The 17,192-nt window shown below is 32.6% G+C and overlaps 2 long non-coding RNA genes across 2 annotated transcripts; one reads left to right on the top strand and one right to left on the bottom strand.

Annotated features, from left to right (window-relative positions):
• The first annotated feature begins 323 nt into the window (after positions 1-323).
• Positions 324-2,371, top strand: LOC136816698 (uncharacterized). The gene is made up of 4 exons (XR_010847968.1): positions 324-532; positions 814-885; positions 1,145-1,201; positions 2,123-2,371. It is a non-coding gene; the product is annotated as an uncharacterized lncRNA (long non-coding RNA).
• Positions 2,372-7,454: 5,083 nt separating this feature from the next.
• On the bottom strand, positions 7,455-11,619 carry LOC136816699 (uncharacterized). Its single transcript, XR_010847969.1, has 2 exons — positions 11,389-11,619; positions 7,455-8,349 (listed from the first exon to the last, which is right to left on the bottom strand). It is a non-coding gene; the product is annotated as an uncharacterized lncRNA (long non-coding RNA).
• Between the last annotated feature and the right edge of the window lie 5,573 nt (positions 11,620-17,192).

Raw genomic sequence — 17,192 nt, forward strand, 5'->3', positions numbered from 1 at the left:
CTGTGACAAGTTACAGGTTATCTAGACGACCATACTATGTTTTATATACTAGGTATATAAAGTGATAAGAAGAAGAAGTAAAATAATAAATAAGGTTATTTTCGTTTGAGTGTACGAATTAGAAAATAAATGAATTTATTTTTGTTCCTTCGGCGCTTCCTTGTCACGTGATACTTAGTATAAGGGCGGAAAGAATATCGAGAGTAATCACACGTCGATAGATTTCTTATTTTCCCACCCACCCGCCCTTTTATGTAGCTCTATAACATTTACTTTATTATTTGGATAATTTGGTGTTTATATTACGTTAGTTTATGTATGTTTACAAATAGGATTTGTAAGACATTTCTTTTCGCACTCTTGTTATCTAGACGACCATACTATGTTTTATATACTAGGTATATAAAGTGATAAGAAGAAGAAGTAAAATAATAAATAAGGTTATTTTCGTTTGAGTGTACGAATTAGAAAATAATTGTCTTTTACTTTTAGTTTAGTGTGTTACAATGGCTGGCAATGGAGAACATATTTGGTGAATATTTTTAGAATTTTTTTCAACTTGTCTGAAAAAGCTTATGCCTTACAGGGTACATTAGCTTCTTTTATAACCTATCCAAGCTATTTTCAATGGATTTTGCTTTTGAAAAGATTTGAAAGCCAAATTTAGTTTTATAGCTTTAAAACCATGGAGTATCGATAATTTTAGCAAACTTAACTGTGTATTCGTTTAGCTTTATCAGGCTTTCGAGTATATGTATTCGGTATGTAATATAGAACTGTTTCCATTTTATTCTTTTGTTTGATTTATTATAGAACGTAATCGGAGAACTTCAATTAATAAATGACATGAGGGGAGAGATATTCAGATTGCGAAGAAAAAGAGATGTGAGATAATTTTATTCCATTACCCCGTTACTAAAGTACATGGTCAAAAATTCTATTATATGGAAAATCCGTTCACTTATGGTGCTCGCAAAATTTTATTTTGCTTGCTACTTGCATCACCTAGGTTTCCAGTTTGTAACAACTGAAATTATTTAAAAAGATCATTTGGTACACAATAATTTCAAGTCTGTACATACCTTATCAATTGGGGAGCTTCGGCTAGAGACTAAAAAGTTATTTCATTATTCTTTTCCTGTAGGACGCACAGAGGATAGCGGCAGAGCAAGCAGCCAATAATTTCAATCACGCGAAATTGGTAAGAACATGGTCCGTATAAGAAACAAGACCCTTCAAGACCCTCTTGTTTCTTTCTATTGTTGCGAACTTGGACTTACGTTGAGGAGTATTTGATAATGTGATCAAAATCTGAGCAAATTGATTTTTATATCGTTATTAACAAAGAAAAAAGTAAACAAAAAGTTACAAAAGGCTTCCGGACCAGGATTTTTTATACGAAGTATGGTAAGTGTAAGTATTTTTTCTTATGACACGGGCAAGACACGCTACAAAAGCACAATGAACTTTATACAGTTTTTGTTTTATACCTAGAACCTAGTAATATACTCTTTTGGTGCTTAATTGTAGGGGGGTCATTTCGCAATTTTTGGAGAAAAAAGTTACCGCAATATCACATTATAATAATCCCCCTTTTTATGACCTATATGCTACGAAGTGCATACACTGCAACTGGACAGGCTGAATCAACTTCGACACCCTGGTAAACATGGCAACGGCAACAAGGGTTCCATCTTGATTTTATCGTGTAAAAAGTCGCAATTCATTTAAAAAACCTTAACAGCCTTTTTGGCCATTTCTTATTAAACTTTCCGCTACAAAATCCAGCCATCCGGAGCTTTATAAAGCTCTTTCACGATAATAGGGCAGTAGTTGGAACTTTTCCTAACCGGAAATAACCTTAATATCAGTTTATCTTTCTCTAAACCCCCCCTCAATTTTAAGACTATGTAATTGAAAATCGCTCCGCCACTAACCACTTTTTTTCATCTTAAAGTTAGCTATGTCAATTTACCAGGAGAACTTGCAACTGCAGCTGGAGCTGCAGAATTGGCAGGATCAGAGCTATATATAACTTTACTTCTATCAGTTAATTCTATTTCATCCAAATTTGAAAAAAATCCTAAATCTTACAGTTTACTTTATTATGTCTATTTACCAGGAGATCATGCAGCTGCAGCAGGAGCTGCAGAATTGGCAGGATCAGTGCTATATAAAACTTCACCTCTATCAGGTAATTCTATTTCATTCAAATTTGAAAAAAAATTCCAGATCTTACAGTTTACTTAATTATGTCTATTTACCAGGAGATCATGCAGCTGCAGCAGGAGCTGCAGAATTGGCAGGATCAGTGCTATATAAAACTTCACCTCTATCAGGTAATTCTATTTCATCCAAATTTGAAAAAAAATTCCAAATCATACAGTTTACTTAATTATGTGTATTTACCAGGAGATCATGCAGTTGCAGCAGGAGCTGCAGAATTGGCAGGATCAGTGCTATATAAAACTTCACCTCTATCAGGTAATTCTATTTCATCCAAATTTGAAAAAAAATTCCAAATCTTACAGTTCACTTAATTATGTCTATTTACCAGGAGATCATGCAGCTGCAGCAGGAGCTGCAGAATTGGCAGGATCAGTGCTATATAAAACTTCACCTCTATCAGGTAATTCTATTTTATTTAAAGTTGAAAAAAAGAATCCAAAATCTTACAGTTTACTTAATTATGTCTATTTACCAGGGAGAACTTGCAACTGCATAAAGAGCTGCAGCATTGGCAGGATCAATGCCACATAAATCTACATTTATATCAGGTAATAATCCCATTTTATTTAAATTTGAAAAAAAGAATCCAATATCTTACAGTTTACTTAATTATGTCTATTTACCAGGAGAACTTGCAACTGCATAAAGAGCTGCAGCATTGGCAGGATCAATGCCACATAAATCTACATTTATACCAGGTAATAAACCCATTTTATTTAAATTTGAAAAAAAGAATCCAATATCTTACATGCTTTTTTTGTCTCCAAGAACTACACACAGTCTAAGTTCGAAAAAATATAATTTCCACTCTTAATCCTTTTCCTATTTTGTATAAAACCTTCTTTAAAAAAAGTATAATTTGTTTAAAATGAACCCCCACTCTACACATGTTTGTGACGTCATATCGTTCATATTTTCTATGAATTTTTTGTATGTTCATCAACTTTAAAGCTTGATATTTCGTGAACAAGAAATAGTAGGAAGATAGTAAAATCATTTTTGATTTCAGGAAGGATTCAGTTTTACGTGGACTAAATTTGGGGTTGTCAGCTTATTCCAAAAAAAAAGTTCAATTTTTTCAATCGACTCTAAAATCCTTTTCACTCACTTGTTTCGATAGTTCAAACACAGTTTTACTCCACTTAAAAATGGCTTTTTAATAAATTCTGTCTCTTGGTTAAACCATTTGTGGATAAAAAGTTATGGCTACACTAAAAAAGTTAAAGTTCTCTATCAACTAAAAGTAAGAGCTTTTCCAATTACTTTCTGAACGTGTTTACGTCAAACAGATGGCTCGACCTATTCCCCTAACAAAATACGCATTGCTTTAAAAGATTAGATTTTCTGTAAACATAAAGAGCTATATCTTTTAAAAGAGAAGTTTTTAGAGAAAAATATTTTCAGAGGTCATTCCTTGGAAGTATGTGATGTGATTTCGGTATTTTCAAAAAATGTTTAGTTCCCCTTTCATTTACAGGGAGCACCTGCAACTGCAGCAGGAGCTGCAGAATTGGCAGGATCAGAGCTATATATAACTTTACTTCTATCAGTTAATTCTATTTTATCAAAATTTGAAAAAAAGAATCCCAAATCTTACAGTTTACTTAATTATGTCTATTTACCAGGAGACCTTGCAACTATAGGAGGAGCTGCAGAATTAGCAAGATCAATGCTATATAAAACTTCACCTCTCAGGTAATAATCCTATTTTTTCAGATTTGAAAAAGAGTCGAATCTTGTTTCAGAAAAGGTCCATGTATAGACTATAGACTATTTCTAAAATCTCGAAAATCTTAAAATATAATACAATTTGAAAAAACGATGCCATAGTACACAAAATGTCGAGACTTAAAGACAGTTTGCTGATTCTTAAAAAAAGAGCGTCACTTTTAGTCCTTGACGTTATCGATTTATTACTTAGGTGAATGCATGTCTCAACCTGAAATGATTAGATATTTTGTCGATATTTTATCTTTTATTTATCTTTATAATTTCCATTAATTGATTAACTTTTTACATTTTACATTGTTTCCTTACTGCCTTACTTAATATTCCTTACATTGCTAAAATGGCTGCAAGAAATGTTGATGAAGACCCTCAAGTGAGTTTTCCAATATTCCTTATATTGAATCAAAATTGCAAATCTTTCCTTTTTAAGGCTTTATTAGCAGGCTACTAACTTGTTGCTGCAAGGCAAGTATTATTATTGTTTCTTGCTAGTTACACATCAATCAAGTTCGTGTTCATTTTACTTTTGCCTTTATCTTGTGTTGTTTTAGTTGTTGATCAATCAACTCAGAGGCGAACTTATACACGCTGAGAACCACATACGCCAGCTAACGGCCGAGCAGGATGTGAGTTCCATCATTAAAATAAATATTGCATAAACTTAAAACAAATTACTTTATTATTTTATTTTTTTATGATTAATTTCTTCGGAAACAATCACTCTTTTTAAATTCTAATTAACTGATTAACTTTTTGCATTTTACAATATTTTTTACTTTATTTACGTTAATTTTCCAAATTAGTTCTCTTCAATATCAAAACGATTAAAATGAATTTACTTATCATATCAATTTCTTCAAAAATCTTTGCTGAAAATATTTAGTTTGGTATGAAAAGACGAGAAAAATATTGTCTTTAAACGAAAGGAACCAAAGGCAATTACTGGAAAACAGAATCATGAGCGTAACCAACGGCAAATGTTGGAGGGGAATATAGCAAATGGTTTCAGAGCCGACCACCATGTAAGTATAAGCTACTGTCTGGATACATAATGCAAAGCAATGGCTTTTTACAAGACGATCGACTTCTTGGTCAATTTGGAAACTATATCTTTAATGATGGTTTGGTTTTATTTAAGATTTTCCCATTTACCAACTTACACGTGCAATGCGCAGCAAGAGGACCGGGCAACCCTCATCAAATGATCTTCTGATTGGCAAATGGCTTCAGGGCAGAAAATTATGTTAAAACGAAAGAAATCATATGCAGTTACTGGAAAACAGATTGGCAAATGGTTTCAAGGCAGAAAATTATTGTCTGCTTCAAACAAATGAAATCAGGCAATTACTATCTGGATCGACTTCTTGGTCAATTTGGAAACTATATCTTTAATGATGGTTTGGTTTTATTTAAGATTTTCCCATTTACCAACTTACACGTGCAATGCGCAGCAAGAGGACCGGTTAACCCTCATCAAATGATCTTCTGATTGGCAAATGGCTTCAGGGCAGAAAATTATGTTAAAACGAAAGAAATCATATGCAGTTACTGGAAAACAGATTGGCAAATGGTTTCAAGGCAGAAAATTATTGTCTGCTTCAAACAAAAAAAATCAGGCAATTACTATCTGGATAATGCAAAGCAATGGCTTTTTACAACTTGTTTTCAATAGTGGAATTTTAGTGACGATTATGGAGATGATGTGAACTAGACGCTTACGTTTAACAGAAATGTAACTTTTACGGCTTTTCAATCGTTTCGAAATGGAATATGACATTGAATTTCGTACAAATTGAATTAATTATGACTTGTGAGACCCGGGACGCTATTAACTTTGTAGTTTTATCTAACATTAAGGTATGTGCTCACCTTTCTTGACACATTCTCTTTAAATGATCATATCTTTAGAACAACAAATTTTTATATATCGATATATATTTTCTGAAAGTCAATGACATTCTCTTTCTAATGGTAAAAGTTTTAGCTGAATTCAAAAAACTGGGCAGGATATAATTAAGATCTTAAGAATTTTAACCTGACCTACTTTACGAAGTTAAAGAAAGTCACTCATAGCTTTTTAATTTTGAAAAAATAATTTCGATAAAAATTTCCCAATAGATCGAACTAAAAAAGTCTCTTGGGATTTTTTTTGGAATTGACTTTAACTCTTTAAATCCTAAATTCTGTAAAAATATCGATAAAAAAGTAAATTTAAATGTGATTTTTTTCAGTTATCTGTAAATTGAGGAAAAACAACTCGGTTAGAAATAAAATCCTAAGACACTTTTTAAGTTTGATCTTTTGGGAATCTCATAAAAAGAATGAAGTCGATATCTAAATGCTATGTGTGACTTTAACTTCGTTAAAAGTAGTATGGTGTGTTAAAATTTCGTTTTTTTCTACATCAATTTGAAATTTTTAACGAGTGGATTGCTGTTTATTTGAGTAATCAGTGAAATGTGTCAAAAATATTACTATTCAATAGAGGTGAGAATAAACATCAGCTAAATTCTCTCTTTTGTTTTTGTTGTTTCCGAAAGAGACAATTATTTGAGTAAATAATCCATCATGAGACGAACTTTGTTTTGAAATTTAAATGGTTATAACTCTGGATCAAAAAAAGATTTTAAGATCGCAATTTTACCAAAATGAAATCCAGTAACTTTTCTTCCACTTTTACTGAAAAAAAATTTTTTGACAAAAAATCGGAAAAAAGGTGTACACATACCTTAATTAGCTTGAAATAAATCTTGCCAATAGTTAAAAATAATTGAAGGCTCGTCTAAAATTAGCTATCGCTTTTTGTAATTTGCAATTTTGTGGCTCTATTTTTGAATTTAAACATATTTTTGTAATGATAGATTTATTACGTCTCGAAATTCTCTGTCCGATCTGGTCTGGTTTATGTTTATTCACGTGCATGTTGCTAGTAACAACAAACGGTCTTTCTTAAAGACCACTCCTTTAAGCTCTCCTCGCACAAGACAGACTACCATACCAGCACGACATGTATACAGAATACAGTGAAAAACTTGGGTTTTCAAAAATCGGTGTAAAAACACAATGATTGTTTAATAATTCAGTCAGAGCAAGGAACTTGGTCAGAGCGTTCGAGCGACGAACGACACATCAAGAATCGACACCAACGGAATCACATAAGGATGTCAACGAAATCCAAATGGAGAATGTGGTTTTTGAGAAATTTGATAAAACCGTCCGAAAACTATTGATTTTGACCAAAGGCGCAAAAAATCTTCAAATACACTTTTTTAAGAACAAACTATATAAAACATAAGACTTTATTGGCCAAAATGTTAAGAAGTTAAGAACATTTTGAGGCTTTGTGCACTAAACTCTCGATTTCTTAGGAAAATGGGCAAAATTACTCACAAAATGGTGAAAATATGAACATGTTCAAAACATGTAGGCTATAAACTCAAAAAAAGTTGAAAAACATTCTCTTATAAAAAACGTGTATCAAAAAACAAATTGGAGGGTTCACAACGCAAGTAATTACCAAAGACATATTAAGAAATCTTGAGACGGTTCAAAGTGTTTTGCAGCAACCACTCGTTCACCTTAAAATGTACAATACCAACGAACATACAATTCGGCAAAATTTCATCCCTTTAGATTCGAAATACACACATTCGGTTAACATAGTATAACAAAGCATTCTTAGCAAATGAACAAAAAGGATCGATTAGCGCTTTACAGTACGGTTGAAATTCACTTCATGAACACCAACAACAACAAACAGAAAAACACGAATAAAAAACATCATGCCAATAATTCAAACCAATTAACATAGATTTTAGTCGTGCCAAAAGTTGCGTTTCATGTAAATTTTTAGATTGACTCTAGTTCCACTCTAATTAAGTTTAATTTTTGTGTTAATGTAATATCTGAGCAAATCCAACGATCTTTGAATATCATTATGCAGGCTTTACATTAAATTCTACTGTCAGTTTTAAATCCAGAATCTACACGTTTCGATCTTCCTAAAACTTTTTGAAATTTTTTCAATGATATTAGTTCGTAAAAAGTATGAGAAAATAAGACCCATGATGACCATAATGAAAAGAGAACGCTGCCACTAATATCATTGATAAAGTTTTAAAAGAACATCTTAAACCACACAGCCGAAATAATTGCGAAATACCAAACCTCATATATAAATAATGAACACGAGAAAAATTCCAAACATAATAAAATCCAAACAAAGTTAAAGGGATACCACATGCCACAAGTCTTTCCCACTATCTTTATCTTTATGTTCGGTTTTCGGTATCGATTTTCGTTTTATAGTTTCGTTCCTTTTTGTTCGACGATCTGACTGCCACTCAACACTGCTCCACTTAGATAACATCATTATAGCACTTTGACAGGAGCCTGAATCAAAAGATAAAAAAATGATTTAGAAAAAACTAAAATGGTTTACACAAAAATTTTCTTAAAACAATACATAATTTCTAAACATTTAAAAATATTTAAAATCTTGGTGAATCTTGGAAAAAAATTCAATCTTGGAAAAAAATTCAATCTTGGAAAAAAATTCAATCTTGGAAAAAAATTCAATCTTGGAAAAAATTCAATCTTGGAAAAAATTCAATCTTGGAAAAAATTCAATCTTGGAAAAAAATTCAATCTTGGAAAAAAATTCAATCTTGGAAAAAAATTCAATCTTGGAAAAAAATTCAATCTTGGAAAAAAATTCAATCTTGGAAAAAAATTCAATCTTGGAAAAAATTCAATCTGGAAAAAAATTCAATCTTGGAAAAAATTCAATCTTGGAAAAAAAATTCAATCTTGGAAAAAAATTCAATCTTGGAAAAAAATTCAATCTTGGAAAAAATTCAATCTTGGAAAAAAATTCAATCTTGGAAAAAAAATTCAATCTTGGAAAAAAATTCAATCTTGGAAAAAAATTCAATCTTGGAAAAAAATTCAATCTTGGAAAAAAATTCAATCTTGGAAAAAATTCAATCTTGGAAAAAAATTCAATCTTGGAAAAAATTCAATCTTGGAAAAAATTCAATCTTGGAAAAAATTCAATCTTGGAAAAAATTCAATCTTGGAAAAAATTCAATCATGGAAAAAATTCAATCTTGGAAAAAATTCAATCTTGGAAAAAATTCAATCTTGGAAAAAATTCAATCTTGGAAAATTTCAATCTTGGAAAATTTCAATCTTGGAAAAATTTCAATCTTGGAAAAATTTCAATCTTGGAAAATTGGGGTAACTTAATGAATGTCCCGGAATTGCATTAATTTTCCGTCCCAGTCCCTAAACCATAACAAACTATACATTTTTGGGAACGTATTTGGCTGGATGTAGAATACTGTTTTCGGTGTAACTTAATTTTTTTCTCAGTATGATTAGAATATCTTAAGAAAACCTGATTAGACCAATGATAGATGGACAATGATGAGACAAATTCATCAAGAGGAGAATTATTTTCAAAAAATTTGAAAATTTGCTATATGATGTCATTTATGACGGCATTTTATCGCAAAAATTGGAATTCTTGCAATTTCTGCTGACGTCATTAATTTTCGGAAATACTTTCAAATTTTTTTGAAATATCTCAATATCTTTTATCACTGTTCCGAATTTCATAAAGTTTTGATTTATATTTCTCGAGATATTCAACTTTTTAAAATTATGACGTCATAAATAATGACGTCATAATCACGTTTTCTTAAAAAAACTCTAATTCTGCTGAGGAAATAATCAAGTTACACTGAATACGGTATTCTACATCCAAATATGCTTCGAAATGTTTAGTTTGTTATGGTTTAGCGGTTTAGGGGCTAGAATTGGGGCGGAAAAAATAATGCAATTCTGGGACATGCATTTAGTTACCCGAGAAATCTTGGAAAAATTTCAATTTTGGAAAGGTCAACATGGAAAACAAAATCTTAAAATTCAATGAACGAGCTCGGACAGAAAAAAGCACAAAATTCGGAAAACTAAAATCTACAGAAAAAGAAAACCTGACTCTGAAAGAAATGGTCAGGAGCTAAAGCAAAAAAATTCTTATTTGGAAAATTGACAAGAAAAAAATGGACAAGAAAAATCAAGAAAAACTTATTTGGGACTGAACAATCAAATTTCGAAAAAAAAAGCATCACAATAGGATAAATCGATCAAAAATGAGCTAAGTTCATTCGGTGCTTATCCAACTGACAGAAAAAATCGAAATCGAAGAAATCAATTATCAAATTCGGACCATAGATAAAGCCACCCAAAGTGGGACAAAAACCATCCAAGTCAAAGTAAAAATACAGAACACAGAAAAAAGATTCGGTAGAAAAATCATCAAACTCTACAAAAACATTTGATCAAGACAGTAAAACACTTAAACAAAAACCCATCGACCTTAAAAATTATGACATCAATCTCGGAAGAAATTGAGAAAAAAGCAAATTTGAACAAAAACTAACCATCAAACTGGAACAGATAAAAATATCAAACTCTCTCTGACAAGATAAAAATCGAACAGAAAAAAACAGAATCTATCGAATTGAGAGTGAAATAGAAGCGATAATACCGAGCTTTGAAAAGAAAAATCGGACACGAAAGTTAAAATATTCGTAAAGAAATTGAAAAAACAACATGCAGTTCTGATAAAATCAAAAATTCAAACGGAAAAATACCAACTTTTTTGACAAAAGACAGAAAAAGTTACCAAACCCAAAGATATAAATCGCTTATAGTTCAGACTTAGAGTAAGAACATCAAAGCCGGTCACAAAAATCATCGCCAAGTTTCAGATCAAAAATCTAAGTTTCTAACCAAAAGAACCCAAGTTTGAGAGAGTATATTCTAAAAAAAAAGTAAAGACGAAAAACAAAATTTGGTTCATCCTTGACGTTTCGATACTTCTTGTATCATGATCACAAGCAAATGTTAGCTTACAAGCAAAAACGTGTTAATAAATCAATTTCAAAATCACATCTGGCAATTATAGGTCATAAAATTTACATAAGAAGTATCGAAACGTCAAGGATGAACAAAATTTTGTTTTTCGTCTTTACTTTTTTTTGAGAATACACGTCTTTTTTTTATAAGGAACCTTAACTTTGCTCTGAGCCTGGTGTTCCTTATTTTTACAGAGAATTTCAGTCTCAAAGTTCCTTATCGAGTTCCTTACTACATAGGAAGTTTTGAACTTTTTGCCCCTTGAAAGATCAAAATTTGGTCAAATTAGTCCCAATAACGTACATTATTTTCAAATCCACTTATTCTCAGCCTGGGCAGTTCCTTAAAAATTCCTTATTTTTTGAACCATTTTCAGCCTCGAGTTCCTTATAAACGTGTTCCTTATAAAAAAAAGACGTGTAATCTGGCCCAGAAGAATTTTTTCAAGTATATTCTAAGTTTCATCAAGAAAAATCAAAATCAGAAGTCGTAAAAAATCGAACGTACCTTTTACTGTTTTATTCGTGGAGCAGCAAAGCCGTCAAATATTCACAAAAATCTCGTTTCACAAAAATTCGTTTGAAGAGATTATATCTTGATCAACTACCGGTCCTCCACGCACAAAAATTTGAATATAATTGTTTCGGAACATGTAAATTTAGCTGCGTTCATTACAATACCAAGTACCATATGATTCTTTAAAGTTCGGTCAAATTGATACAATGTTATATGAATTTCAGTGTACCATCATTGGTATAGATATGGAAACATTTTCGACAATTTTCAGCATGATACTTGTTTCGAGTACGTGTTATTTCTTTGGTGTTGGTCCAGATTCAAGATCTAAAATAATAAAGAAAAAGAGTTTAGTTCTACAACGTTTACATATTTGAGAAAATTACCTTACGTATTTGTTGATAGGTGTAGCTAGATCCCAAGATATCACTCAAAATATCACAAAATCTTTCATCATAATTTCAGTAGCATCAAAACAGAAATATTTCTATCTGAAAATATCTTTCCAATCCCAGAACAAAAAATCTCCTAAAAGTAAGTAGTGAATAAAGCAGAGCTTTTTCAATCATGTTCTTACCTCAATGTTTGAAGGCTGGTATAGTTTTCATAATACATTTCAAAAAACTTTCTAAAGATTGATCACAAGTTTTTCAAGGCGTGCCGTAAAGTTGAAACTTTATTCAACACACAAGTCACTTCTCTAACAAGTAAACGTGTCATTTCGTTTTCGAGATTCAGACTGACCATTTTATAAATCGTTCAAAATCAGCGATGTGTAAAATTCTCTCTGATTGGATAAAAAGACAAAGGAAATCGAATGTTTACAAGTCTCTAGACAATGCGTGAAAGAAAAAGCTGTATTGTTTGTAGAACAATCTCATTGGTCAATGAGAATGTCGATTTCATTATAGACATTAATTTCTGAAATCGACAATTCTTTATCGCTTTTAACATCCCATCAGGGAATTTCGGAAAGGCGGTTCTTTATAAGAAACAATAGATATTTATCAAATTTTATCTTTGATTTCGCTGTATATCAGATCATTAAGAAAAGCTTTCAATGAATTCCTTCCCGTGACCCCCGGAATTCTTTTTGAGAGAAAGTTGAGAGAAAGCTGTAGTAAATTATTTCGGTTTGTAACCGGGGGTTTGTAATTAAAGAGCGATTGATTAAATTTATTAAATTTGTAAATGATTCTTATGAAAAACATTGCGGAGTTAAGTTGACTCGGCAAAATTTGTGGGAGAAAAAATCGAAAACGGTAGAAAGGGTTAATTTATACACTGTAACGTACATCCTTTCTCCATTATAACACCCCTGTCTCACAGTCCCGGTGGAGCTTTTTTCCACAGTGGAGATAAAAATTCCCATTGAAATCGCAATGGGGGTAGAAATTCTACTGTTTCAAGATTAAAAAATCCAGTGGGGATGGTTTTGGAGTGCAACTTTGAAACATTGAATTTCGAATGGGGGTGAAATCAAAGTCAATTTCCAAGTGGGCTGAAATTCCAGGGTATTTTCCCACCGGGGACGCGATTTTTGGCAAATTTTCCAGCGGTCCCAATGGGTCTGTGACACAGGGATGTATTATAAATTATCCTCACACTTTCAAAGCCTTAATTTCGCTACTTTAATAATTGCACTTGACTTTAATACAAACATGAGAAGTGATCATAATATGAGAGTTTGGGACTTCTAAGTGTACATTGGGAGCTTAAATTATATTTCTGCCTCAAAGTTTCAATTCGAGTCTAACAAAAGAAGCAGTTTTTTTCTGTTAACCAAAGACAAAATTGTTGTATTCTTATCAAATTCTGTAAAACTTACCATAGAGGGTATTCTTATTGTATGGTATTCTTACCATTTGGCCAATTTTCACCCTGATATTCTTATAGAAGATATTCTTAATAGTAACGAAGAAGCCATTGTATATGAATATTTGTCAAACGATTTTATTTAGCTGATGATTGTCGTCCACACGAACGGCATGAAACTTAAAGTTCTAAATAATAAATCAAAATCTCTTTCTTTTAATTTGAAGATATTCTTATAAAAAAAGCGTGTAATATTTTTTACGGGTATCAAAGAGATACCTTTTTGGAGCCTGAAAGTCCATCAAAGGCTTTGAAAAATCGGAGAATAAAATCTCTCAGTCCTATAATATACCTTATCGGGGAAAGAATGTCGGGGTTTTATTTAGTCGGGGTCTTTTTTCGTCGTGGAAAAATTTCGTCACGTAGAGGCATTTTCGTCACTTTTCCCCGACCAAAATTTCAAATTCGTCACTTTTCCCCGACAAAAATTTCAAATTTGTCACTTTCATCCCAGGGGGGGGGGTACTAGGGCAAGATGGGTTACGGGGATGCTGCGCTGGTCAGGGTACCTTTCTTAGCCTCCACGAGTCCCAGGTAGGGTCGCAAAAACACCAAAATAGAAAAATCAGTTCCACGTAGGGTGCCTATTTTTGGAAAATTCGGGAAAAAAAGTAGAAAATTTGAGAAAATTTTGGAATTTCGGTCCCATTCAGAGTCACTTATATCGCAAATTTAGAGTCCCATGTAGGGTTCCTTTTTCGAACCTTTTCGGAGCACCCCCGTCGGTCGACAAGGGTAGTACCCCCGGGACTTTCACCCGACTAAACTGTCCAAAAGAAATGGTTTCTGTCACTAGCTCGAAAATGAATCTTGTAATTCGACGTTTAAAGCACTAATTTCGATTAATAAAGATGTAAAAAAATAAGATTTGAATTTTGGTTGCGGTATAAAATTTCAGGTAAATGTTTTGGTCGGGGATAAAAAAATTGGGTACAAGTTTTGGTCGGGTGATAAAAAGTCGGGAAAATATTTCGTCGGGGAAAGATTTCGTCACTTCCTCAAAATTTTCGTCACTTTCCCCCGGAATTTTTTCCCGTAGGTCGGAAAAATAATAAAATTTTGTCCTGGTAAGATTCAAAGGGACCTAGAATTTTTTCTAGATTTCCTCAAACTCAGAGTAAGGCACCTTTCCTAAGTTCCTGGTCCGTCTCAGTTAGGGTAGAAAAAGATCAAACCAGAAAAATGCCCTCGAACTTCCCTCAAAGGGGAACAAAATCTATTAAAAAGCAATTATTGAGTCTCTGTAAGGTTTCCAAAATTACGAAAATCAAAAACAGACTCCCTAAAAAGGTCATAAGTTCTTAGATTTGAACACAATTTTCGAAGACTCGATTTTGGGATTTCACTTGAGCTCCGAGTGGGATAAGACTTTTTGATTTTTCATCAATTTTGCACTAACCCATAAAATCTGTTCATCCCCATTGGTTTCTCGATGTTTCTTTCGATTCTAATACACTTTGTGAATTTATTGCCCAAATATAGTATTCCTCCTTCTTTAGAAATATTTTCCAAATCTTTTTTCACATTCTAGCACGTCGTCTTAGGTAGAGACAGTCCCGATTGGGAAAACCAAATTTTAGAATTTTCGGGAAAAATTTAGTGCAAATCAATTAAAGATTTCTTCCTTAATTTAAAACCCTCCATATCATTCTCCCTAAGATTAATTTTTTGACATTTGACTTATACCATACCCATGTATCAGTGACCCGGTCAGACAGATCCACCCGCCCCAGTAGATAAACCCGCTGAAATAAAATGAAATCAAAATCCTCCACACCAGAAGAAATTTATGGCTCTTACATCTGCTTACATGGTCAATCCCTGACTTTTTTGAGAAGAGCGTAAATGTCTCCCTAACTTTTTTTATTGCCGACCCAAAAAAATATCAGCGTTTTGATTGGTCGAGAGCATCGAGATATTTGCGATATTTCATATTTCTTTAATCTGCAAATATGACCGCGTTGACTTTTGGGGGACTCGATATTTTACTCGTTCCGAGATTGCACCGATATTTTTCCCCGCCTAAAGGCTCGGAAAAATATTTCTCGTATTGCACTCGAAATCATGCGATAACTAGTACTTATTCTTTGTTTATTATTATTATTATTATTATTATTATTATTATTATTAATTGTATTTCAGGCACTTCCATATATCTCAATGGCTATTCGTCCTATTTATAATAAGTAAACTAAATAAATAAATAAATTATTATGTAAAAAAAACTTTCAATTGCAAAAATATACGTACGACCAAAAGTTGATTCGCTGAATTGAGATCCAAATTATAAATTGAAGCTTGGATAAAATTGTACAACTGCCCTATCTGGGCAAGTTGAAATACAGAGCTATATATCTCTTCAGTGAGGCCTATTCACTTCTGAAAGATATAACTCTGCAGGCAAGGCTTAGACCTCGGAGAAATTCTAAATGGTGGAGACTAAGTATAGTATCAGACAGTATTCATTAGAATTGGATTGAGAAATATGAAATAAATTAAAAATCAATAAAAAAAAAAAGAATTATCTTAAACAATAACTATTTGTCGGAACAAAAGAAGAGCAAAGTAGTGTTGTTGAATGTGAGATTGATGCTTGAAAATAAGCTTGTGAAAAAAAAGAAGTCAGATCGTGATCGGCTATTGAAGGTAAAAAAAAACTCGATTGCTTGAAAAATGGCTAAACATGAAGTACTAGAAATATAATAATTTAAATTTGAAATATAGAAAATAAAATATTTATTATCTTATCGACAACTTGGGAGACTAGAGACTTAAAAGAAAATAGACAAAACTAGAAGTGAATTGCAGCTTGGATTGGAGAATTGTGGAGATATTGAATTGTTGTTGATAGAAGTCTTACTAGTAGTAGTAGTGATTGTTGAAATGTCGAATTTGTCGAGTGTCATAAACTAATGTTGCATAATATATATTGCAAGACTAACATCTAATAAATATTTTTTTAAAGAATTGCGAAATTTAATAGAATCAACCTCTTCCCGAATAGCCTTTGGGAGATCATTCAAAAGGCGACTTGCCTTACCAATAAACAGTTTTTCAGATACATTACATACATAATTAGAATCAATCTCTTCAACATTACGTGTTGGTCTACCAGCAGCTCTCAGATGGAAGCCCTTTAGGTATGATGGGAAATCCTCCAGATGAATCGACTTGTGAGCAAGTTTTAAGAGTTCGAATTCAACCCGCTGTTGCATTGGTAACCAGCCAAGGTTTATTACGTCCTCAGTTGTTGAATACTTTAGCGTTACAAAGGATGCGATTCGACATAGAAGCTTATCAAGTTTTTTGAATTGATATTGCGGAAGGTTCCAGAATAACGAGCAACAATAGTTGATCCTCGGTAACAATAGTGCTTCTGCGAGTTGCTTACGTAAGCGATACGATGCAGTGCGACGAAGGTATCGAAGAACATATAGCTTTGCATATACCGATTGACAAAGTTTGTTAACATGACCCTCCCAGTTCAAATTTTCGTCGAACTGAACACCAAGCAGTTTATATACGGTAACTCTTTCGACCAATTGATTTGTGTGATGAATATGGAAGGTCGGATGGGTTGGGTTAGCGAGATCGTGCAGCTTACCCATTCTGGAAGTCGATAGGAGCATGATCTTTGTCTTTTTGTTGTTGAACGCAAGATTGTTTTCGGTCGACCAATCTTTGAGTTGATCTAGGCGTTGTGTCATTCTGATGATTGCGGCTGGTACTTCTTTAGGTCTACAATGTTCGTAATTTGTAGTATCGTCAGCATATTGGTTGGTACTACCACCCTCGACGTTGTCTTGTAAGTCCACGGTGTATAGATTAAACAAGATCGGTCCGAGGATGGAGCCTTGTGGTACACCAAACTGAACATTGCCTTGTTCAGACTGCTTGTCGTCGACCTGAACAAATTGCTT

This window comes from Clytia hemisphaerica, unplaced genomic scaffold (genome assembly GCF_902728285.1).
Source record: "Clytia hemisphaerica strain Z4C2 unplaced genomic scaffold, Clytia hemisphaerica genome assembly, whole genome shotgun sequence".
Classification (NCBI taxonomy): Eukaryota; Metazoa; Cnidaria; class Hydrozoa; order Leptothecata; family Clytiidae; genus Clytia; species Clytia hemisphaerica.